The following is a 25,479-nucleotide window of genomic DNA, read 5'->3' as shown; positions in this document are numbered from 1 at the left end:
CTTTTCTTTTTCTTTTCTTTTTTTTCCCCTTGCTGTTTTGTTGGGTTTTATTTTCTTCCTTTCTTCTAATACCTCTTGCAGCAGAACGAGGCTGTCACCAGCCAGCCAGACGTGATGCCCGCAGCTGACTCGCAGCGTTGCTGCTGGCTGGGAGGGGCCCCAGGGCAGCTTTCATCCCCAAAACACGCTGCAGCCTCTGAAACCCACTGAGGCTCAAATACACGTTGGCTTGGCCGGAGCCATCTCCCTCTTTCCCTCAGCCTCATCCCCCTTCCCACCGCTCCAGGCTTCTCCTGCCAGGCCTGGAAAAAGCAGCTCGGCCACACACAGCAGGGATGGCCTCAAGCACAGGGAACTGCTTGGGGCGCTTTGTAACACAGATTATTTTGCTCTTCAGCTTTGCTCCCTCCTCCTTCCCCTTTCTTCTTTTTCCTCCCACCACCTTTGGAGGAGGAGGAGGGGGTTTGCCCTGCCAGCTGCAGGGGCCCTGGGACCCAACTAAAGGGACAGGAAGGGGTGCTGGGGGGGCACTTTGGATCTGTGGGACACAATTGCTTGCCACCTCCTGCATGCAAATGGCCCAGTGCTTTTGCTGAGTTATCTGCACCTGAAGGTCCCACTGCCTGCCTCATTAATGTCGTTCCTTCTCAGCAATGCTTCCTGGTGCTTTCTCCTGCCTGCTCCTGCTGAAACAGCTCATGTGCTCCAGCTGGAAGCCACCTTCCTGGAGCCTCCTCTGGGAGATGCATGGATGGAAGGATAGAGGGATGATGGATGACCTGTCATGTCCCAAGGTGATACCCTGTGCTGATGCATTTAGCAAAGGAGCCCTCAGCTCCTGGGCCCTCATGACTCAGGGAGCCCCTCTCCTTCTCCACTGTGTCCCTGTGTCCTTACTGCAAAAGGAAGAGTTGCCTGGTGAAGTGGGCAGATCCCAGGCTCCAGCTTCCCGAAAGCCTGACCACATTCAGCAGGCAGCAACCTGGAGAACTCGAGCAATGCAAAGGAGCCAAAAGTCTGGCACAAGGACAGGGACCAGCCCTGAGCAGCTGGGAGGGCCGAGGGGCTGCAATGGCTTCAGTCCAGGTTGCCAGAGGTGGGTTTGAAAGGCTCTGCAGGCTTGGCAATACCCTGCCTGCACCTTCCCTGTAATGATTGAGCTGCACCGCTCGATTTAATTGATGTTTCTCAGCAGCACAGCCTTCTGCCTGCACAGAAATAAAGAAAACAGAGGTTTCTTCTGTGTGTGGGTTGGCTTCTTCTTCTTTTTTTTTTTTTTTTTTTTTTTTTTTAATAATGGGAAACTCCAAAGCTGAGGAAGTTGGAACCATGTCCTGGCGTTAAGTGACAGCAGGGGGATTGCTCTTTGCATCAGGCACAGACCCAAAGCACTTAAAAGCAAGGGCAGGACTGGCAAATGCAGCCCTGCCATCACCTCACCCAGCAGAGAAACGCGCCACCTGTGACACAGATCAGAAACCCTGCATATTTCACCACAACAAAATGCCCTTCTCTTGACCCAAAACAAAAATTATTCCTTGCTCAGCGATCTCAAAATACAAAATTATCTCCGTGTGCACTAATGCCACGTATCCATCAACTTCAAATGCAAATCCACCCAGCCTTTTTCCTTAATTCTGCCATAAAAGGATGGTTACACGCCAAGCACCTCACTCAAACATGAATCTCAGGAACAGCAGCCACCAGCAGCAAATATTCTCCTGGCCATTGACAAATACTTGGATCCTCAGCTTCTCCTAATGGAAACAATCTGGCCAGTTCCCGAGAAAGAGCAAAGCACACAGGCCAGGAAAGAGAGCAGCACATTCTCTTCCCTCCTCCCTCTTGCAGCTTCCCCCCCCACTCACCCAAAAAAAATATCCTCTTCTGAGCTGGAGACAAATCCCTCCCTGCTCCTGGTGCAGGGGTGAGGATCAGAGTTACGAGCCGCTTTGGCGAGAGCCTGCAGCTCCTCCCTGCTGCTCAAAGAGAAGCCCCTTTGCTAGGACATGCAGAGGGTAATGAGGGATTTGCAAGGCTGGGCACTTTCTGCAAGTCTTTTTCTTCCTTTTTTAAGACCTGGGGGAGCGCTGGTGGTAAAAGGCGTTGGAGAAGTGAAAGGAAAGCAGCAGGGAGAGCTTAAAGAAGTGGCAAAGCACGGGTCAAAACCGGAGCATATCAAATGTCTTTCCAGGTGACTGGGAGGCTGCTGCAGGGCGGGAGCTGGAGCAGGACCACGGCAAATACCACTAAGAGCTCTGGAAACGCTAAAAGTCTTGGTGCACATGCTATGCTCCAGCCTTGAGGAGCAGCAAAGCCCCCTCAAGCAGGCTGTCCAACAGGGGGCTGTCCCACTGCTGTCACCAGATGTTGGGTTTGATGAATTCCCAGCCTGATCCACTTTGGCAGCTCCTGGGTCCCACTCACAGCCCAGGGACGAGCTCCCGGCAGTGCCGGGAGGGTGGCACACAACGGCTCCATCCAAATTTCCGCCCCACGCGCTGAAGGAACAATGGCCCGAGTGTCCCCCCGGAGGCTCCTCCTGCCGGCGGCCGCAGCCGCGCTCCCAACTCTCTCCCTCGCGTTCGCTTTGGCCGGGAAAGCGGAGGAGCAGCAGGTATTTCCTGCCATCGGCCGCCATCCCTGCCTGGGCCACCCCTGCGGGGGACACGCTGCTCCAGCCAGCACCCCCGGGACCCCCAAGGGACCTGACACCCCACAGGGACACGGCAGGGCCCCGCGGAGGTCGCTGTCCCTCGGCAGGCAGGTGGCTCTGCTCCAAAGGGACACCAGCATTTTGATGCGATTCCCCCCCGCCCCGCGCCCCGTCCTTCCCTGCTGTGCACATCCTGCTGGAAGATTTCCCTTCTGAGGTTCCAAGTCCCAGCTAAAAATGAGGCTAAAAACGTGCAAAACGCTGTTTTCGCTTCGTTTCCTTTGTGCGTTTCACAGCGTGTTCTGCAAACAGGGCACTTCCTCCGAGCTTCGCTTTGGCTCTCACGTTCGGGGAGAAGAGAGAGGCTTTTATTTTAATGGGAAAACAGGATTATAAACGAGCAGCCAGGCTGCGAGAGCCCAGAATCTTCCCGTTTCAAAATACCTCCACACGTCGCCGTGGCCAAAGCTGCGTGTCACAAGCAAGGAGGGGTCCCGAGTGCCACCTCTCCTGGTGCAGAGCGGGTGCTGGTGGCACATCTGAGATGCCAAGAAGGGCTTCACCAGCTGCCACGGCTGCACAGCCAGAGTTCGTAGCAGATAACTGACGGCCAGGAAAATCCCAAGCAAGCGTCAGGCAGCAGCGCTGGCTGCAGCCAATTTTCCTCGCTTAATATGTTTCCTGCACTCGTCCCCCTCCCTGACCTCAGCTCCTCCTTGGAGCACGTTCAGCCCCCGACGCACCGCTGAGCCACAGCCAGGGCCAGCAGGACCGCTGCCATTTTGTCCCTCCCCTCGGCTCGGTGGCCAGGACTGCTGCAGACCCCAGAGTCCCCCCGGGGCTCCCCAAGCTGCCTGGGACAAGGTAAACGGGGAGCACCCTTGAGGGGGAGCACCCCTAGGGGGGGATGGACACCCCGTGCCGTGTCGGTGCACTGGGCACCCCTTGGGGGTACCGTGGGATGCTCGGACATGTCACCTCCATCGCTTGCAAAGGATGCGTGTTCTAGATTTAAATGTGGATCCAGATGAGGATCTGAATCCAGCTCCCCATGCAGATGCGGATCCAAGTCCTTGATCCAAATCCCGAGCCAAATCCCGCTCCAAATCCAAGCACAGCCCCCACATGTGGTCCGAGCCTGATCCAAAATGGGGATCCAAACCCAGAGCAGACTCAGATGACACAGCCCCGCATCCAAATCCAGGTCTAATCCCTGTCCCACGACCCGGTGCGCGGTCCCCGCCGCACGGCGCCGAGACCTCGTCCCGCCCTGCAGCCCCCGGTGCCCATCACCGGCACCCGGCGGGTGCTGCCCCGCGCGGGGGGCACCTGCACCCAGAGCCGGTGCCCATCGCCTTGTGCCCGCTACGCAGCAGCTGCCGCGCGATGCCCGGTGCCCGCTACTAACAGCTGCCCGGTGCCCCGGGTGCCGTGCCCGGCTCCTGCACTGGCTCCCCCGGTGCCCGGTGCGCCACGCTCAGCGCCCGTTGCCCCCTCACCGCTCCCCGCCCCCCCCCCCCAACCCCGCCGCCCTGCCCGCCGCTCCCGGCGGCGCGCGCTGCCGGTGCCCGGCGCTGCCCGGTAGGTGTCGCTGCCGTCGCGGGCAGGGCGGCGGTGGCGCGTGCACTCCCGGCGGCGCTCGGTCATGCCCCCGGCTTCCCTCCCCACCCCCCCCCGCCCCCCCTCCCCGCTCCCTCCCGGCGCCGCGCGGGGCTCCCGCCCGCTGACACCGCCGAGGCGGCTCGCACGGCGCGGCCGAGAGCGGCGGGGCCGCCCGGGGATGGCCGCCGGGGCCGCCCCCGCCCAGCGCCGCCGCTGAGACCCAGCGGGGCCACGGCCCGGCAGGTAAGGAAGGCTCCGGCTGCGGCTCCGGGGATCCGGGCGGGCCCCGGGCTTTGCTCCGCCACCCGGGCGGGCCCCGGGGAGGGGGGGGGGGGGTGGGTTGTGACAGCCGTTTTCGGGTGTAGGGGGAGAGGGGCGGGCGGGGCGGGGGCCGTAGCCCCAGTGCCCTGCCGGTGTGCGCGGGAGGAGGGACAGCAGGCAGGGCCCCCCCCCCAACTTACCGCCCCGCAAGCTTCGCGTCGCAACGCCGGGAGCAGCCGCAGCTCCCGCCGGGCCCGCTGCGTTCCGGCTGCCGCTGGAGCGGCGGTGGCACCGCGTCCCCGCTGCCGGCATCTTCCCCTCCTCTCCCTTCCCGCTGCATTCCAGCCGCGCTCCCACCGCGCTCCCATTTCCAGCCGCAGCCCGAACCGGCCCCCCCCGCCTCGAAACCCCCCCCCCCCCCCTCCCCAATCGTCCCGACCACCCCGAGCGCGAGCCTGGCCCCCGCTCGGTGACGTCACGGGGGGCAGCCGGGGGCTCCCCGGCCCCAGGGGTGGCCGCGGGGCTGGGGGGGACTTGGTGCATCTCAACCCCCCCCCCCGGAGGACGGCGGGCTGGAAGCCCTCCCCAGCCCTTCAGCTGCAGCTGCTTTTAAGCTGCTAAATTCCAGCTAAATCCCGATGTGTGTGTGTGTGTGTCCGTGTCCCCTTCCCACCGCCCCCTGGCAATGTGCAGCCGGAACAGCAGCCTGAGCGCGCTTGCTGTTTGTTTGCACCCCCGGGGGGTGCTGACCGGCCGCTCCCCCCGGCGCAGGGTTGGGGGGGGGGGCATCCCGGGGCTGTCCGGCCAGTGGCCCAGCGTCCCGCTGACGTCACAGCCCTGCCGGAGGTATTTGTTGACGTCAGAGCTGGGGTGCGCCTTCGTTCCCCGCCGCCTTTGCCCGAGCGCGATGCTGCCCCTTGGATGTGTGCGATTTTGGCTTTGCAAATGCTCTCGTGGCCGCCGGTTCCTGCCTGTTCTCCCCTTGGCTGTGAGCGGTGCCCTCAGGTGACCTCCCAAAGGGTTGTTTTGGAGGAGCAAAAACCATCTGTGGGGTGGTTGCGTGGGAGAGGCCTCCCAAGGGACATGTGTGGGGCCGTAGGGCAGGATCTCTGGTGGTGCCAGCACCTTCAGATGGCTCCCCCAGGTCAGCTCCAGCTGCCCCAGCTCTTGGGCATCTCCGGAGCCTCCTGGAGGTTCCAGGAACGGTTTTCTGCTGGGTGCCAGGACTTTGCAGAGCACTCATACCCCATGGCTGGTGGGACGGTGTAGCTACCTTCCCTGGGGTGGCAGCTTGTGTCCCCCAGGTGGGCCAGCAGCACTGTGGTGGCTCCGTGGATGTGGGTGCTGTCACCCATGCGTTGGTGGGAGAGGGTGGGGGGACCCAGGGGGAGCAAGGCAGAGGTGGGGTGGGCATGGGGCCCCGGTGCTGCGCCATCAGGTGCCCAGCTGGTGCTCTGATTGTGTCTCCTGGTGTCTGTCACTGGCTGATGAAAATGGACCTCGAGCTGCTGGGGGATGGAGTGGAGAAGGATGGGAAGGAGCCAAGTGAGATGGAAAAAAGGACACGTTCCCCCTGAGTGCCCTTCTCTCCCAGTTCCCAGCGGGATCGAGGTGTGTGCCTTGAGGCATGGAGAGAGTGATGATGGTGGGAGGTTCAGCTTGGGTCTGTGCACAAGGCTCAGAGATGAAGCTGGGGGCACCCGCACCCTGAGCAGCAGCTCTGCAGCCCGAGGCTGGGAGCTGTGTGTGAGGTTCAAGGCAGGAAGTGAGAAATTAAAAAAATAAAATTAAAAAAAAATACCACGACTGGTAGAAGCTGCTGGGGAGATTTAGGAAAGCAGCACGGCTGTGCTGTGGAGCCCAGAAAAAGCATGAATCCTCATCTGAGGAGGAGCTGCCCGTGCCGGGGACCGCAGACCCACCTCTCCTGGCTGTCTCCTCTGCAAGCCCCAGGGAACAATTGCACACAGAGTGCTTCATTTCAGAGCTGCCACCGTCATTTCAGAGACCTTTTAGGCAGGAAAAGTGCTCTGTAGCGTGTAATTTGAAGGCTCTGCTCTGAACCTTCTCTGTCGCTCTGCTAAATGATCTTCTGCTCTTCCAAACCTTTGCTGCCTGGAAACCAGCAGCAGTGACCTGGTTCCTGGCCTCGCTCAGTCCCTGGTCTCCCTTCAGCCCTGTGCTGAGGTGAGGGGAGTCATGGATTGCAAGGAGCAGCCCAGGGTGTTTCTCTGTCTTGCATAGGGCCTCTCAGACGTCAGAGTCCTGTGAGATTACAGCCAGTCTTAATCATCTCTCGCCTCTGCCTGAGCTGCAGAGGTTGTCACAGCTCACTAAGGATTTTCCAACCTGGAGGGTTGGGTCTTGTGAGGGCTCTGCGGGAAAATCTAGGGACCTCAACTGGTTTCCTCTGGAATGAGGGAGCTGTGGAATTCTTTTCTGTAGCATCCCTCAGGCTTGGCAGCACATGCTGGGGAGGGACAGTTGGTTCTGCCATCAGATGAAACAGCACAACTTTGGTTTAACTGATGGATCCTCACAGGGGGCACAGCGAGCTCAGCCCAGAGGTGATGGGGGCATCGGTGAGCCAGGGAGCAGGATGTTACTGTGGGTTTTCACACCCTTGTCTTTCCTCTCCTGCCCATCCCAGCATGAGTTGCTCTAAAACTTTTGTGGGTTGGAGGCACACCTGCAGGAACAGAACCAGCTGTGGGTTTGCTCTCGCCCTGGGCGCTGCCTGCCCTGCCAGATGCAGGCAGGGTTTGAGTTCCCAGCAGCAGGGCTGTGCAGGCAGCGTCGCAGTGGGGCGCAGGCAAAGGGAAAAGGATGGGGAGAAGGAAACATATTTGCAGGTGAAGCACTCGGCTGTCACCCCTTGGCCTGTTCCCAGCCAGGTGGGTCCCAGCGGGGGCTGAGCTCTGGCTGGCACCACACAGCCACGTGCAGGTCTTCTCTTGCCTGGCCGGCTCTGCTCTGCTTTGGATTCGCTCCTCATTTCTGTTGAGGCAGGGAGAGTCTCGGTGACAGCAGATTGATGCACGTCACCAAATCAGACACGTGGCTTGGGCAGGAGGAAACTGTCTTGAGGGTACCTGGGTCTAACCTGCTCTTAAAAACCACGGGTGCTGGGGACCCCACCCTGTCCCCAGGCGATTGCTGCCACTCACTAATTACAGACTTCCAGCAATGCTTGGCTTCCGCTCCCATCCTATCCCCTGCAGCGGGGCACGAGGCAAAGGAAAGGCAGTTTCCTTTTCCCTCCTTTACTTCTTGGAGGGATGCTCCACACTTAACATCCCTTCTGAAGATGGGAACGGATGCATCCCAACTGGGATGGAGGAAGCAGACCCACGCATCATCCTCCTGATGTCTTGTCCCACCACCCACTTGGAATATGATCAAATTCCACCTTCTTATCATTGCATGGATTTGGGATTTCCCCCAGGAGGGCACATACAGCTGCTCAGTGCTGGCAGCAGTAAAGCTTTTACCCCGGGCCTGGTGTGGAGGAGGAGGAGAAGGAGGAGGAGGGAGGCAGGTGCAGGCGCTGGGGAGCCGGTGTCATGGCCAAGCACAAAGAGCCAGCGCCAAGCAGCCGTTGCCACCTGCACTCACCAGCACCCATCTGCCAAAAACTACATGTCCCAGCAAGCCAAGGGCCACCACCAGCTATGCAAGATGGAGAGTGGCTTCCTAGGGCTGGGGGTCACCCCCTGACCCCGGTGGGAAGGTGGGCATCGCTGCGGGGCGGCCGCTTTGCTGCGGGAAGGCGGCTGCTGGGTTTTTTGCTTTGTTTGCACAGCCTTGTTTTGAGAGCTGGAATATGCTCAAAGATGGGCTTTCCGAGTTGCTTTTTTTGGTTTTGTTTTGTTTTAAATGACAGCATTTCCCCTTTAAATTTACATCTCTAGCTGGGGAACACAGAGCCTGGTGAGAGAGGGAGTGTGAGACTTTTATAAAAAGAACGAGTCGGGTTTTATTATCCCTTTGAGACGAGCAGGGAAAATCTATACTGAAGGCATGAAATAGCAATAAAAATGGACTTTTTGCCAAAGCAAAATTAATTGAGTGAATCTCAGTCCTCAAGCCTGAGCTCTGGAGAGGCTTATGAGTTGGATATGAACCATGCTGTCCCCTTTTAGGCTCTCCTCCCCCAAGGAAGGGAGGCAAAACCTCCCTCTGGTCCTCAGCACCCATGTGAGGAGTGTATGGGAGCAAAAGGATTAATGCTTGGGACACACTCATCCCCACCACTGGCAGGGCCGGGGTTGCTTCCAGCCCTGGTGGTCCCTGGAGGGTCCCTGGTCCCTTCACCAGGTCCCTTGGCTTGGGCACCTGCTCTGATGGTGTGAATGCTGATGACTGTTCAGTGGCCACCACTCTGGTGTTTCTGCTGTCCACCATCACCATCAGTGGTGGCATCCGACCTGGACTGTGGATTTGGGGGAGTCCAACAAAAGAAAGGAAGAAAGCTGGACACAGGCTTATTGAAACCACTCTGGAAGCTGGCAGAGAAACCTGCTGTTGTATCCTCGCCTGGGCTTGCTCATGTTTACCATCTTCCTCCCTTCTTTCTGCTTAACTCCTGTCCCATGCTGGGGTCTGGCTCTCTAAGGTGCTTTCTGGGCAAAACCTTCACAGGAAAGGAAAACCCCCTCTTGGATTTTGTTCATCTGGACAAATCCATGTGGTGGCACCAGCTCTGCTCTCCCCTTTTTTGGAGGGAGGATGGCAGGAGGAGCCACTGGATGGAGCAGCCAGGGGACAGCTGGATTCTTTTCAGCAGATGGTGCAAAGAGGACGAAGCTGCGTAAACCTCCCGAGTCCACCAGAGAGACAGAGATTAAATAGTGAGAGGGCTGAGAAGCAGCTCCAGGAGAAGGAAGGAAAAAAGAGGAAAATGGGGGTGGAAATAGGATTGGAGAGTGGAACTGGGGAGAGGAGTGTTGGTTTGAGCAGGAATCTCCTCCCACTTGATGTCTCCCCTCCAATTCAGAGGGCCTAGATTCAGTGCCATAAAAATACAGCCCTTTTCAATCCCTTATCTTGCAGGAGCAGAAACAATTGGCCTGCAAAGAAGGAGAAAACAATCTGTTTGACTGACAAACAAAAACACATTTCTGCACAAAAGGAGGAGGAGGAGGAGGCAGCTGTCTGGCTGCTGCTTCGGCTTTTTTTCCTTTCCCCTCCCTCTCCTGTCCCCTTGCTGATGGTGTCGGAGAGGAGCTGTTACCCTTGCCAGCAAAACACCCGCCGTTCTGACTGGCTGGGTTCAATGTCAGGCTCCTGCAGCAAATGTCATTGTCCGCCCTGCTGTCACCAGCCATGGTGGAGAAGCACAAGCCCTGCTGGGATGCTCTCCTGGGGCTGTATGGGGGGAAAGGTGGTACCATGAGCATCAGTGGGGCTGGGAGAGCCACCCATCGAGTGTCAGAGACAAACTGGTGCTGGAGAGAGAACGGACCAAGACTGGTGGCTTGTGGTGGCTGAGTTGGGGATAGAGGGTACACAGGAGATCCCTTGTCAGGGGACCATGGGGAAGTTCAGCCACCTTGAGGGCCATATGCTGATATTGCAGCAGGTGGGCAGCATTGTTGGAACACCCCAGTGCTGCAGCTGGAGATGCTGCAGGAGCCTTGGCCATCTCCAGAGTCAGCTCAGTGCCTCAGTTTCCCCATCTGCAAAGTCAGCAAGATAACAGGCAAGTGCTGGAAGAGAGCTGGGTCATTCAAGTGCCCTGTGCACCCTAAGTCATTATCCCAGCAAGTTGCTATCCCAACAAATTGGTATTCCTCAACAAATCATTACAGCAACCACTGTACTAGCCAAACTGGTGCTGGGGGGAATCCATCAGACAGGCAGGAGCAGAGCCTGTGGGATCTGAGCAGTTCTCCCATCTCCTCTGAACAAACTCCATGCTCGGAAGCTTTGCTAAAAGAAAGAGCAACTGATTTTCCTGGTGCAATTCCCTGACCAGGAGCAGCAGCAGTTTCCTGCCTGGAACAGCCTTTTCTAGGGGAGACTGCTCTACAGGGACACGTGAAGCAAACACCCACGCTCCAAAAACAGCCAAATGCAACACCCAGCATCTGCCTGAACCTGGAAAAGCAGGAGGCTGGAGCAGGGTGATCTCTGTGGGGGCTGGTTAGTGCTGCCACAGCACAGAGGGAACCCATGGTAAAGAAGGGGGCACCAGAAGAAAACCCTGCATCCACCAGGACAGTTGGAATTGCTTTTGATCCAGGTTGCTGGTGACCTGCTGGAGTCCACTGGAAAGATGATCATTGGTGGATGATTCGCTTTTTCCTATTGTTGTTTTTAAGGAGCTGTTTCACTTGACAGCCAAGTAGCAAAATAACATGTAAGAAACCACAGATTCCAGGTGAATTAATAACAAATAATGACTATCAGTTCCTGAGTGGTTCTCTTGATGCCTCAGTCTGGGTGTATAACAGCCAGGCTTTCCTGTGCATACGCAGCCAGGCTTGTTGAAGTGCTGATATGAATTGATAGAAACATCCTGGATTCAATGAATTCAAGAGATCCAGCCTCTGCTTTCTTAGAGTACCACAACAGAAGCTTTGGGGAATATTTGACTTGAAACATTGGAAGAATTTGCTTGAATTTTTTTTAATTCCTGCACCTAAAATGCAGCATTTGCTGCATTTTCCTTTCCTCTTTCATTTCAAAGGCAGCTGAGAGGAACCAGCTCCCCACATGTCAAACTGCAGGCAGAAGAAGATACGAAAGGTGATTGGACTCCTTTCACAACTTTGGCGCTTGACTTTCCTCCCCAGAAGGGGAAGATGCCTTGTCAGCCTGTCTTGTGATCGGGCTGTAACCTTTTGTTACCCTGATAAATGTCAGCTGACCAGGCTGGGATGTAAAAAACCTCCATCTCTACCAGACCGTTGCTGCACTGCCTTGCAGACAGTGTTCGGGCAGGAAGAGGCCCAGTGTCTCCCCGCCCGAGCGCTGCTTGCAGACTTCGCCCGGCGTGGGGGCAGTTCCATGCTCTGCAGGGAAGAGCAAGGAGCAGTTTTTGCCTGTATTCAACTGGGTGGCAGCACCCTTCAGGGATCCAGCATGCAGTGATCCCACCTGGGACAAAGGGGTCTTTGCTGGGATGCATGGATTGCAGAAAGTCTGTGCACCAGAGAGGGGAAAAAACAGTGTTACTGAAGTATTGAAGGTGTTGAGGACCCTGGTATTGGTGGTGCTCAGGGGCAGTGGTTCTCTTCCATCTCAGCAGTGTGGTGATTGTACTGCATCCTCTGCAGCCACCTGCCCTGGTGCCTTCTCCCAGCTCTTCCGTGCCCTGCTGTGTGCTCCCAAGGTCGTCCAGAAATCTCTCTCCTTCTTTACTTGCTCTTGCCCCCCAAACTCTCCCTGCCTTCTCCCTTCAGCTGCTCCCTCTCAGCTGAACCCCACTGGTAGAAGAGAAGCCCAGTGAGGTTTTGTCCCCCATGTTCAGTGCTGGTAGATGCAATGCAAAGTTAATGCTGTGGTAAAGTAAATCTAAGGAAGACATGGAGTTTGGCTCCCAGGCAAGAAAGACCTTTCAGGTATTAGCAGACCCCTGCTTCTCTGGTCCTGTACACTCTGAGAGTCAAAGGTGGCCATGGGAGCAGATCTCGTGGTGAAGCCAGAGTTTGGCTGAGCCCAGGGCTTGAGGAGAGGTGGCTGAGAGACAGTGAGATCTGGTGAAGCCTGGCTTTCAGCTTCAGACCCTGCAGATGTCTGGATGCTCTCATTCTTTGGCCAGCGAGATGTTATTCCTCATTTCAGAGCCAGTGTTTGGTGAAGCAGCATCCACCCGTGTTTTATCCAGACCTACCTGGAGCCTCTCCTCTCCCTGCTGGCCAGCCTGGCAGCGCCATGCACAGGAGGGGAGCAGGCATCTCCCACCCCTTCTGCCAGTCGCAATCACACAGTCCTGAAGCTCATCCTCAATGTTACTCTGCACTGGCACCTCTGGGGATTTGCCCAGTGTGTGTCAAGGCTCTGGGTCTCTTCCTCTCCAGCTGCTCTCTGCTCAGCTGCCTCACCCAGAGCATCCCTTCCTCCAGCCCAAGGTTGCTTCGTACATCCCGTTTCCCGAGTTATTTCACCCTGATTTATACCAGGTCACGGGCGTGTGGTCCCTCACTTGGCCATGGTAGCACAGCCTCTTCGATTAGGTGTATTTCCAAGCATGACTTCCATCTGTCCATCAGTCGCTAGAGCTGATTCCTGCAGCATTCCCAGCCATACAGGGGCATCACTTGTATGTCGTGACCACTGGTGGTGGCAGGACTGTGATAAATGATCCAATCCATGCATTTCTGTTCACAAACGGCTTGTGATTTTTTTATTTTTGGTAGCTGCACTAAGGATTCTAAGTGGCTGGATTTCCCCCGTCGTATTCATTATTCAAAATTGTTCTCCAGGTAATTTCTGCAAATAATTTGCAGTCTTTGCTCTTCTGTGAGTACTCAGTCCCAAGAATGAGAGTTGTTTTAATTGGGATCTTATATCACATGATGGATTTTGGCTTCCCGATTGGAGAGGCTTAATTTTTAGACTTGAGGTTTGGGGAGGGAACTGTTGCAGTTAAGAATTTGAAATTCACTTTCTTACAGTATCTTCAGTTGTTGCTTAAAATTAAGTCTGTCTTACTTATTTTTTTCTTTCTTTCTCTCCTTCCTGGCCAAAAATTCCTGCCGGTAACTTGTTGGCAAGAAACACTTGGAGAACATAAACAAAAAGGTGGCACCAAAACAGCTAAATTTAACATATCTAAAAACTGAAGTGATGATTCATGGTGGCTTGTTTTTACCAGCGCCTCGCTCTGGTAAAAATAATGATAAAAATAATTTAGAAACATAAAAAGTCACATAGCAAGGGGACATTTATAGCACTCGGTTTCATAAAATCTTCCATCGATGGCTCTCTGTGTGCCTGAGAAACATCCTGTGGGCAGGCTGGTGTGTGGCAGTGAGTTGGTACCTGGGTCCTGCTTGGTGCTCCAGCCCTGGCCTGAGCCTGCTGGCTGCTCGTGGAGGTGGAGGGAAGGAACGTGCCCCCAGCCTGGCTCCACATACTGCCTTGATCTGCACCCACAGCAGACTCTGGTTGTCTCACACACAGCTTGACTCCAGGCACAGGGTGACCAGAAGTGACTTGCCCAAGGTCACACTCCAGCTCCCTGGTTCAGCTGAAAATAGCTCCAAGGTCTCCTGATCCCCCCCAGCAGCCCCCTCCTGCCGCGAGGCGAGGTGGAAAGGTGCAGAGTTCAGATGTTTTCTCTAACCAACAGCCTGGCTCCTGCCACCTCTTGTAAAACCTCCTTGGCTCTGTTTTCTGCTCCCTGCCATCGGGCGGAGTCAGTGGGGCCCCACCCGACCCCCCCTTTAGTACCACAGGCTCCCGTGGCATATTTATGCCTCCGAAGTGGAGCGTTGTGCCTGTGTTGCTGTTGGTGCGGCACCCGCACACCCGCTGCTTGCTTCCACCAGCTGCTGCCGCCGATTTCCCTTAAAAATAAAACCCTTCTAAAGGTACAGCAGGGACACCTTAAATGCAGAGCTGTGGCGTGCAGTTAATCATATCCTCTTAACGGGTTTATTCGCTCATTAAATATTTAAGACTCGTTTCTCTTTATCAATAGTGTGGAGGCGTGCAGGCCCGGTGCAAAGATTTATGCACACAATAGGATCGGTGCATTTAGATTTGTTTGAAGGGATCCGAGAGCCGTTTAGAACTCGACCGAGGGGGACGGTTGCTGCTGCTGCTGCTGTTTTTCTCTGGTGAGGTTTCTGCCTCCTGACTGCGGTTGGGAGGTGGTGGGAAGGGAGGTCGGGGGGCAGAGGTGGCTGGCTGTCTTTGATACCCCCCCCCCGGTTGCTTTTGAATTTGCTGTGCCTCTTTTGGAGGGATGCAGAGGTCTTGCAGGGGGCCTGCTCGAGCCTGGCAGGAGTGCTCTGTAGTGATGAGGATGGTCCATGAGAACACGCAGGGCGTTTGTGGAGGCAGGACCTGGTGGTGGCTGTGGAAGTGGTGTTTTGATCCCCACTTCCTGCCGTTGCCTGTGGGAAGAGCTTTGCTGTTGTGGCTCAGATGTGAATTCCAGCTCGTCTGGCACAGTTCAGGAGCCGTCATGCAGGTGCAACATCTGTTGTTCTCCTGTTATTACCTGAGCTCTGCTCTCCAGGCAGGTGTAAGAGCAGTGGTGGCCTTTTCAGTTCACAGGATGTGGGGTGGGACCAAACCCACACCATCACCTTCACCCTGCCTCCCTGTCCTTCCCATCCTCTGCCTGCCACAGCTCACCAGCCCAGGCCACCATCCAGAGCGTCCGGTCTTCATCCAGTACGCACCATTTCCCATCTTGCCCCATACCTGGTTCCCGGTCCCTACCTGGGGCCCGTTGGCTGCCAGCTGCTGCCAGATGTGTTGCTCACCCTCTGTGCAGGGAGGTGACTCCTCCTGATGGTGTGCACCCTGCTGGCTTGTGTGTACACCTGTTCCTCAAGCTCTGAGGGCTGCGGGTTGCAACCTTGTGATGAGGAGGCTGGGCTGGGAGCCTGGCTGCAGGGCCAATGCAGTTGCACAACGTGACCTGTACCCGTCCTTCCTTGCGGGGACAGCAGGTCCCAGCACGCAGGACTCTATCACCATCTCAGCGGCCTCTGCCTAGATTAGGAGGGAACATCTCATGCCAAGACCTGTCCTCCCCAGGCTACAGCTTGGAGTCGGCGATGGCAGCAGCTGACACCCAGGTTTTTTTGACCTCCTGTGGCATCCAGATGGATTCTTCCCACAGCCTCGTGGGCAGCCAGGCATGCCTGTCCCAAAAACTCCTCTTCAGGAGGTGCTGGGGTGGATAAGGAGGGTGAGAGACTGCAGTGGCAATGGGCAGAGCTGGCAGTTCCCTCCTGAGCGTGTGAGAAGTACCCTGGCTGGATTATTGACAGCCCAGAGCATGGGAAGAGCGTGCATGCGTCAGATATTTCCCCAAACCTCTACTGCTTTGCAACGTGCCCACCAGAAAAAAAGGATCTGACAGCAATAAAACTGTCGGGCGGCTGCTGCTGCTTTTTTTTAAAGTTCTATGATAGCTTCCACCCCCCTCCCCCTTTTTTTTTTTTAATAGCTAATGCATCTGTCACTACTTTCCTAATGAGCTTTCCGAAAGGGCCTTGGGGACCTCTACCTATCCATGTGGGTTTGGATAGGAGCATACTCAGGGGAAGCAGAGAGAATCCAGCTCCCTCTTTCACCCCCATCTCCTCCCCACCGCCTTCCCAAACTCCTCTCCGAGGGCAGGTTGTCCAGAGGGAGGGGAAGGCAGCAATATCTCGGCACTCGGCGAGCTGGCGTGCACCTCCTGCAATCACAGCCAATAATGACAAAAAAGACGGGGCTGCTGCCAGAGATAGAGAGCTGAGCTCCAAGCGTTACAGCAATGTCACAGCCTTGGGACTGCTGCTGGCTGCTACTGGAAAGAAATTTCCTCACAACAGGCAGAGTTATAGGAAGGAGCCATTGATTGCATTAAAAAACACCCTCCCCACCTCTTTTTTTTTTTTTTTTTTTTTTTGGTGTGGATTTTCAAGGCTTCTTCTCCCCCCCCCACCCTCCCTTCTCTCTCTCCATTTGCCATTGAAGTTGCGTTCAATAAAACCCATCGCCCGAGAGCGGCTGTTCGCGTGTTCTCAGCAGTACAATGGGCAGAGGACTGCAGTGTGCAGAGGCTCAGCCAGCCTCACGCAGACAATGAGGGGGTGGGAGAAGGGGGGGGGGGGTGTTATTTTATTTTATTCCCCCCCCACCTCCCACTTGCCAGCCCCTGCTACTAATTGTAATCACAAAAGGCAAATGGGAAGGGACTTGGGGGAGCAGGGCTGCGGTTCACCGGGGTCATGGTCTCCATCAGTCATTCTCCCAGCCTGTTGCTGGGTAAAAGCCCAACTCTGTGGTTTTATCAAAATGACTGCAGTAAAAGCCTCTTTGCCTCCTCCTCCCACCCCTCCCCCCCGAAAAAAAAAAGGAAAAGAAAAAAAAAAAGCTATTTCAACTAACTCGAAAAGCATGAACTTCCCATTCCCATCCATGGGAGACTTTCCATCTCCTTTTGTAGGCGCAGAAGGAAAAACAGAGGGTTTGGTGACTCAGGCACAAACCTGGGATCTCTTCCTCTCTCTGACGCTTTTGGCAAATGATTTAGGGCCCAATTCAGCAAGGGGATGAACGCTGCCATCCCTGTGCCATTTGATAGGGCATGAGAGGATGCATCACTTGGCAGGACTGGATCTTGAACTGCGCTGTGCCCGAGTTCCCCTCAGCTGTAAAACGTGACGGTGCGAACCCTACGTTGCGTGGTGGTGAAGCTGATAACTGTTAATGCCAGGGAGATGCTTCTAGATCTCTAGATAAAAGGTGCTCAAGGAGGGAAAATTATTGCCAATGTGGGCCAAATAGCTACAGGGGATTTGAAATCTGTTTGTATTTGTAGGATGTAACCACTAAGGAGGGAAAGACTGGGACAATGGAGCATGCACAGCACTAATGGAGTGAGCGTAGGAAAGAGGATATCTCTGGAGACCCTTAGAAACCATTTCCCAGTGGTAAGATCTACTTGGGTTGTTTGTTCTTCTTCCCAGATGAGAGCTGAAGTTGTGGACGCTTTTATCACTTGTGAACTGGACTAGACAGAGGGCCAGAGAGTGTGCTGTAGAGATGAGCCTGCATGGCCCTCCAGTGGGTGGGTCTATGGATTTAACTGGTCTCAGCTTCCATTTCTGTCTTTTAGAGCGGTGCTTTATAATAAAGGAATCTGGCCTAGACATTTCAGAGCTGTTTTTCAGTCTTATGGGATGCAGTTTTGGCCTCTGGTAGAGATGCAAGGGCATGACTTGGACGTCATGAGGCTGCAGCAGAAGGGTTGATTGGGATGGGCATGCCCCTCTCCCATCCTGGGGCTGAACCTTGGGATATGGTTTGGGCTGGAGTGTGGATTTGGAACAGCCTCGTGGTACCATATGACCATGGCAGTTCCTTGAAGCCATTTCACTTTTTCCAGCTGATTCATGTTCCTGATGCAAGCCCATTTCTTGCTGTGGTGACAGTGAACCTGGCTGAGGCTCTGCATACAAACGCACAGTGGTCCAGGCTGGAGCCTCCTCCTGACAGGCTCTGAACCCAGTGGTGCCAGGAGCTGGACAAACACAGGTTGTTCCCTTAAGATTAAAACGAAGTTAGACAAGCTGTTCATTGTCTGTGCTCTGACAGTGCTGAGAGACCTGTTCAAAGCCTTGGGCAAGCATGTCAGAGAGGGGCAGCATCCAGCCCAGCTCCCCTGGAGTGTTCATCCTTGCTTCCCCACAGCTCCTGGCTCTGGGAGGCATCCTCTTCTCCCACGTTGCCTTCCCTTTGCTCCCTGAGACAGCCCCATTTTGTGCTCCAGGGAGCTGCAGCCTTTCTCCCCGAAGACCTGCAGCACACCATGCATTTTTTTGTGGTGGGTTTTGTTGTGTTGTTTGTTTCTTTTCCCCTCTCCTGGACACTTTACTTAGATTCTTTCTTCCCTCTCATTTTCTCTACCATCAAATGAAAGCCATTCAGACCAAAACGGTTCAGTCTGCTCTTTGTGTCTGGAAAACAGAACACCAAAGACAGCTGGACCTACCCGAGATGGCCACGGCCGTGGCAACAGTGGCTCTTTGTTAGCTCTGTTGTCTCTGCCCCTATCTCCAGTGTCTGGGGCCCTGTCTCTTTAAAGCTTTAGTGTGCTGTGTCAAAGCCAACACAGAGAGTTCAGCTTATTAATGGATTCGCTAGGTTAATATCCCAACAGTTTGGGTTTGGTTGGTTGTTTTTTTTGTGTGTGTGTGTGGTTTGTTATTTTTTTTTTCCACCAGCATAATTAAGAAAGGGGGGGAGGGGGAGAGAGAGAGAAAGATAACCCAGTCCCATTTCTGGGGAGGAGGGCACGGCATGGCTCATTGCTTTGGAGAAATGGAGCTGGAATGGTTGGTCGGGGCCAGGAGGAGGTGGTGGCCCAGCCCTTCGCCTTCCTGTCTGTATGTACATCTCTCTCTATCTCCTTCTCCTGCGGGGTTCCCTGCATCAAAGCTTCTTCCAGTTCTTATGCTAATGAGGTGCATTAATGCTTAATGACTGTGAACAGGCTTGTTTAATTGCACCTATCTGAGCAGGAGGCACGTTGCTGTATAAGAGGGAACGACCATGTAAGCAGCTGCATGCCCTCCTGGACAGTCTTAATTACATGTAAAACTGATGTGATCTAAACCACCAGGCTGGTGATTAGTTTAGTGAGGCAGGTGGTACTTTGCAATTCAGTGCCTCAGAAACTCTAGAGCAAGTGAGATCAGATTCTTTCGTAGGCTATGGAGGATAAGGCAAGCCCCGATCATCCTTGAATTTGATGTTGGGTGGGGACAAGCGCGGCATAGTAGATTAATTTAATTAATTTATTGCAGTTAGTTTGCAAAGACATTATCCGCGAGCGTCTGTGCAGAATACTGAGCAGTCCCATTAATGCAATGCTATTTTGCCTGTAAATCCTCTCCCCCCGCCCCTTACAGGAGGAATGAGCTGTGATGGTCTCAGCTTTCTGCAGTGTTATCTCGTGCTGTTTGAATACGACTGATTGTCTGAACTACAAAGGGACCCAGCGCTAATGCAAAGCCATCCCTATTGGCACCAGACCTAGATTAATGACTCTGCATGCATCGCCTTGGCTGTCAACTGGATTTCCCTAAAGCAGCTCAGGGCGCTGCTGTCTGTGCTCCAGTGCCTGCAGCCAGGCTGGGGTTGTTCAGATTTGGGAGCACCTCCAGGTGCCAAGGCTGTTAAGAAAGGGTGCGCAGGTACGGAGGTGCCTGTCATCGCCAGCCGTCTGCTGCTAATTACCCGACCTCGCTTCTTGTGATCATTTGTTTCGCTTTTATTCACCAGAAACCCATTTGGGCAGGGCAGTAAACCCAGTCTAGTGTCACTTGGGGGTCAGTTGAGCTCCCGGGACCGGCATCTCCCAGCCTGCTGCTGCCCGGGGGCTCAGCCTGCTTCCTGTCCCCACACCGGACCCTTCCCCTCGGCCTCCTCTCCCTCGAGCGCTTCCTCCCCATCCTGGTCCTGTGAACTCTCTGGTCTTCCCCTCTCCCTGCCCGCCTGGGCCCCAGTGGAGGCTCTTCCTGACGTTACTCCCACAACAACCACTTCCTTCCCGTCCCGGCAGCCCCCAGCTCCGCAACCGTTCCTGCCCAGCCCTGGCCAGCCCTGGCCCCTCGCTATCTCTCCGAGACTCCTCTTCTGCTTCTCCACTTCAGCCGCCGCTATTGATTTTGTAAAAGGGCTTATCTCAGACACAGAGGTTGTTTCTGCATGGGGTGGAGTGGGAGGTGACCCACGGCTCCGCTCAAGCCATCAAAGCCCTCCCCTGGTGTCCACAGGTTAGAAACCCACCATGTGGGACATGTCTTAGCCAACCTGCAGGGACCAGCTTCCCAAAATGAAGCATCTCCCCAGTCCTGCCACGCTTCGGGCTTGTTGGCAGGGAGGAAGGGTCTGGCCACGGCACCCACCTGCTTGTGGTGGGAAGGTAGCAGGGCAGGAGCTGGGGGAGAAGCAGGACAGGTGTGTGGCAGGGCAATAAGAGTGCTGTGGTGTCTTCCTCGGCATCTTCCTCACTGTCTTCCTCTCAGCCAGCCTATATTCTGTCAGGAGAAGGCGCGGGGCCATGGTGAGGGTGGCAGCAGAAGGGCAGCAGCTGAAGAGAAGTGGCAGGGGGAGAGGCAAGATGGTGCCTACCCTGAGGGGGAGGATGGGGCCCTGCCTGCCCTGGGGTGGCAGTTCTCCCTCCGTGGGAGCGAGCCCTGCTCTGAGGGGCCGCAGCTGCCCGGCTCCCCGTGGGGGAAGATGGAGCCCCCACCACCATCTGCCTGCTCCTCGCCCACCCCATCCTTGCTGTTCCCTACCTTGTCCCACACTGAGACGTGTTTGCTGCAACAACTCTCGGTCTTGCCAGGGCCCCAAGGCAAACTTTGGGTGGAAAAGAAGACTTTTCCTCTCAGAAAAGTGCAGCCCTGTGGTGGTGGTGCCGAGGCAGCCCCTGAGCGTCTCGGCATTGCCGCTTCCTGCCCCACGGGAGCGCCCTGTCCCTCCCTGTCCCGGCAGGCATGGCCACCTGCAGTGAGCCATCCCCTGGTGTGGGCCAAGCACCCCAGGACACCCCATCGCTGTGAAAACAGGAGCATTCTGCAGAGAGATGCTGCGAAACCAGCACCGGTGGTTGGTACGCCCACCCAGGGGGGCTCAGCCCGGCTTTGTCTGCGGGCAAAACCCCCTCGCGCCGAACCTGAGCCCGAGCAAAACCTTTTTTTAGCACTCCCCTATTTGCCAAGCGTACTTCCTTTCTTTTGATTCTTACCACCTACATACAGTCTGACTGCAATGGCAAAAAAAAAAAAAAAAAAAGAAAAAAAGAAAAAAAAAAGAATTGCAACATTCAGTAGAAGGCTTTTCTGTCTAATGACGTTAAATTTATTAACCAAAACTCCAGCTGCACCAGGCTGGGATCTAATAATATTCAGGCTATGGAGACATCAAGTAGAAAGAAGCTTAAAGCCCTTTTTATTTCACAGTAAAACTGTCAGTAAATAACTGGATTGTCTTGAGACTGAGAAAATGGGGATTTATCTTCCTGAACATGAAAAGTGTGCTTATTTTTTTTTATCAGCTTCAAAAAGCCCCAGCAACCTTGATTTTCCTTCCACACCATTCTCAGCAGCTCTGCCAAGCCCCAAAACCACACAAATCAAGAGACAGGCTCTAAAGATATTTTTAATTAAATTAATTCCTTTTCCTTCCTTCCCCATTTCTCCCTTGTCCCCTCCTCCATCCTCTCTTTCTCTCTCCCTGTGTCCCCAGCTAATGACTTCTAAGCACTGTGACATTTCAGCACTGGCTGTCACTAACACCACACCTCCGTGCTGGTTATAAATTGGGCACAGAGACATAAAATTCCCTGCAGAAGGTCCCCGTTTGATGATATTCTCCGAGGTAAATCTCCAATAGCTCCCTGTTTTCTTTAATAACGCTAATAGGCATAGATTAATTAAACTGTTATATTACTTCCTTCTTTCTACCAGCACCAGTTAGAAATCTTATTACCTGCTCCTCTCTGCTTGCCTTTTCCCCAAGGTGGTTATATTCCAACCAGTTACCAAGGTTTCTTGGAGGCTGTAGCACCAGGTGAAACAGCAGGCAATGTCTCCAGGAGGCTGGATCCTGCCCCCAGCCCTTGGCTCCAAAACCCCACCGACCTCAGCAGAGTCCAGGCAGGCGTAAGAGGGGGTCAGGATTAAGCCCTGGGTTTGTCTGAAGAGGTTCTGTCTTGAAAGCAACAGCGGGGCTATTGTTGAGTCTGGATGCCCCCTCTGAAAGGGACCACAGCTGTAGGGAAGGGAATTGTATACATCCATCAACTCCTCCAGGGCCCCAGGATGTATTGGTTAGGATTGCGGGATAGCATGTCTCGGCTCCACTGAAGGGCTCCTTTGAATGACACGCTGGATATACTGTTGCACATCTGGCTGCTGTATTATTGAATTGCTCTACGGTTGCATTTTCCAGACCGCGGGAATGTGTCGGTCCTTTGGGGTGAGGGGGATGAAGGGGACGACATGTGGGAAAATTAGAGGGATGCATCCCGTGGGGTGGGTTTGGAAGGAGCCGCGTGGTGGAGGCGGGGAGGGGGGGAAGCAAGGCAATGCTTTCACACAAAATGCCGTGTTGCCATTTGAAATCCACTCCAGAGCTTCCTGCTCTAATTAAATTTGTCACCATCGTTACTATAATGCCTGCCATTCCTCCGGTGCTTTTTGTTCTCAGGGATCCCAAAACACAACAGGGACAGGGGCAGAATCTGCAGGTCCTCCGTGTTTCCTCCGAGGGAGTTGTTTTTTCTGAGCAAAACTGGAAAAACGAAGTTGTAGGAGCCGCTTTGGGGCAGGAGCACAGCCACGCCTGGTCTGGGGACACTGGAGGAAGGGACACTGAGGACAAGGGATCTGGGCAGCTCTTGCAGTCACACATAAGGTGTCTCCTGGGACCACTAATTAGGGCGAGCACCCCAGGAAGGTCAGTTGCATCAAAGAGCGCTTCTTGGGCTCTCCCTTGGCTCGTCCCACTCTTGGCCCCTCTGGAGCTGCACTTGGAGCCCAGTGTCCCCACAGCCACCTCTGCACCTCACTCTTGGCACCACGTATGGCTGCCCAGCCATCACCAGCCCGTCACAGGGTGCTGCCGACGGCCGCGCTGGGGCAGGAGGAATTCACTAATTACTCACGACTCTTAATATGGCCCCCGAACGCTGCCGGGGGGGCGTGAAGGGCTCAGAGCTGGAGACACAACCTGCTCCATCCTGTCTTCTGTGTCAGCTTGCAGCCAACTGAATGCAAAAAGGCTGTCTGAGCTGCAAGCGGCGGAGCCCTTGGAAATTTAAAGGTGCAGAGCACAGAAAACAAAAGGCGAGGTGATCGCTCTGCTGAATATTCATCCCGGTGTCTGATCCTGCCGGGAGCGAAGCCCGCACAGCTCCCCAGAAAGCTGAGGGGAGGGAACCTTGGTTTGAACCTCATCTCGGGCTTCAGCCCAAATCTGAGGGGGGAGGGCAAATTAGTCCTTAATGCACATATATCTTAGACTAAAACCTGATAAGGGACCTCTCCTATGTTAATTTACCTGAGTTATTTACTATACTGATTGCTGAAGGTACTCTGATTAGTGCATGAAATATTTCTATACCTTCGGTCTGATTAACCCATATCTGCAAAATAAATATTTGTCTCATTATAGTTATGCGATCGTGCAATCAAAGAACCTATCATAATGGGAAAGGGAGAGAATATCCGTGTGGAATGGCGACATGGAATGAACGGGTTTGAGAGCAGGGAGATGAAAAGCAGGGACATGGCTGGAGGGGAAGGATTAGTGGGCACAGGCTCCAGCCGGAGGGGTTGAAATGCCAGGGAGGGCACGATTCTCCTCCCGTTTCACCCGTGCTAATTGGGACTAATTCCGTTTGACTCAGCAGCCTTGCGCCAGTCCCAGCGAGAGGAGGGTCAGACCTTGGGAATCACAGGGGTGAGTCCCAGCAGGCTCCCAGCCTCCGGGTTGTTGTTTTTTTTTGAAACAGAAGCAGGGAGTTCCCGGCAGCGCGGTGCGTGTGCCAGTCTCCCAGACGAGCTCCTAAAATAGCCCAGCGCACCAGGCTGTGGCACTGGGGGAGTGCGCAGAGGATGAAGTGTTCGGTTTTTCTGGCCCAGATTTGGGGAGAGGAGGGGTTGGCAGCTCCCTGCCCGAGGCCAAGGTGGGCTAGGTCTGGGGACAAGGGCAGTCGGCACCCCACAACCAGGTGGCAGGGAGTAGAGGAAGTGGTGATGTGTGCTGGACATCCTCAGCCAGGGGAGCTGTAAGTCATCTGGAGGAGAGGATCCCCCTCTCTGCCGTTACGGGGCTGCTTTGAATAAGCTCCGTTAGGAAAAGAGAGGAGTTTTATTGTGGCTGTGCAGAAGAGCTAAGTCAAGAGGTTGCTTTATGGCTCGTGGATCCCGGCGTGGAGAGGAAAACGTCCCAGATGCAGCATATAGAAAGGCTGGCAGTGCTGTGTAGCTCTGCTGCATCGCGGAGGGGCTGCGAGCGCCGCCCTGCAAAAGAGCTGAAGTCATTTTTCTTCTAAGGGCAGGGGGTAGTGGGGAGGAAATATGAAGGCAGCCCTTGTTGCTAAGGAAATCTGCTCTTTGTATGGTCGTACATTTAGGTAATGCTAATGAAAGGCCATATAGTAGCGAGGTGCAGATGTCAGCACTGTGCACTCCTGGATATTTGATTAGCATTTCTTTGACTTTGCCTCCTCTACCAGAAGTACCTGAGTACATGGATATTAGGAAAATAAAACCCCCTTCTCCTCAGCCAACAGCACACGTTAGGCAGAGAAAGGAAAAGCCTTACCAAAATAAGACACTTCATAATGAATGTGTGTTTTTTTCCCTCCACGCACACCCTGGAGAGGATGAGAGCAAACATGTGATGAGAACAGAAATAGTCACATCACTTAATGCGTTGCTGGACGGTTCCCAGCCAGCACAGGGATGAACCTGGCGTAAGACCTGAGAGCAGCAACCCAGCATAGCAGCCTATTTAATGGCTGGTGGCCCACAGATGTTTTAAACCTCGAGACTGCATCTCTCCAAGGTTTCCCTTTTGCCTGGAGCATCAGCAGGCTGCCTTTGGAAGCAAAGGCTGTGGATACTCCATCCAGGGACCCAGCGCATCTGCAGATGAGCTGGTGTGTGTGTGGATGTGTGTGGTGTCCGAGCCTGGATCCGGTGATCTCGTTTAGGAAGTGGGAAAGGACCCGTGCAGCTTCTGCAGAGCTCCATGTCCTGCTCTCCAGCATGGCTGGAAGAATGAGTCAGCCTTTTTCCTTTGCACAGGGGTTGAGTGGATGCCCCTGTCTGAGTGTCACTAATGAAAGCACCCAGAAATGTAGCTGCTCTGTGCTTGCATGTCGTGCTTCTGACTGTCTTAAAGACCAGCTGCTGTGCGTGAGACCTCGAGAGTAAGAGTGCTTGAATGAAGCCCTTATATCTCTCTCCTTTTCCTTTTCTGTTTTTTTTTTCTTTTTTTTTTTATGCCACACAGTGCAACGTGGGCTCTGTTCCTCCTCGCCTTTTGCTCTCGCTCCCCAGGGCAGCCCGCTGAGTCTCAGAGGCATGAAGACTGAGTCCTCCCAAGAGTCCTCCAGCTCCTGCTAGGAATGGCCCCTCAGGGGGCTAAATCCAGCAGCAGGGCCCTGAGGTGGCAGAGACATCCATGTGGCAATGCCGAGCAGCTCTCCTCGGTGACAGCAGCTCCTGGGACAGGGGTTTGCATGCCTTTTGGTGTGGTGACTG

At 54.7% G+C, this 25,479-nt stretch overlaps 1 protein-coding gene across 3 annotated transcripts in view; it reads left to right on the top strand.

Annotated features, from left to right (window-relative positions):
• Positions 1–4,375: 4,375 nt before the first annotated feature.
• The window catches only part of RAI1 (retinoic acid induced 1), a 73,660-nt gene continuing 52,556 nt past the window's right edge, over positions 4,376–25,479 (top strand). For 2 of the 3 annotated variants that reach the window (XM_051632075.1, XM_051632071.1), the window contains exon 1: positions 4,376–4,501. The gene's annotated coding sequence lies outside the window, so the exon portion shown is untranslated. Of the gene's footprint in view, positions 4,502–17,089; positions 17,128–25,479 lie in introns of those variants that run through there. The other variant, XM_051632072.1, reaches the window with a different exon arrangement.

This window comes from Apus apus, chromosome 14 (genome assembly GCF_020740795.1).
Source record: "Apus apus isolate bApuApu2 chromosome 14, bApuApu2.pri.cur, whole genome shotgun sequence".
NCBI lineage: Eukaryota > Metazoa > Chordata > Aves > Apodiformes > Apodidae > Apus > Apus apus.
Note: the sequence above shows the minus strand (reverse complement) of the source record. Positions and strands in the feature narration are given on the sequence as shown.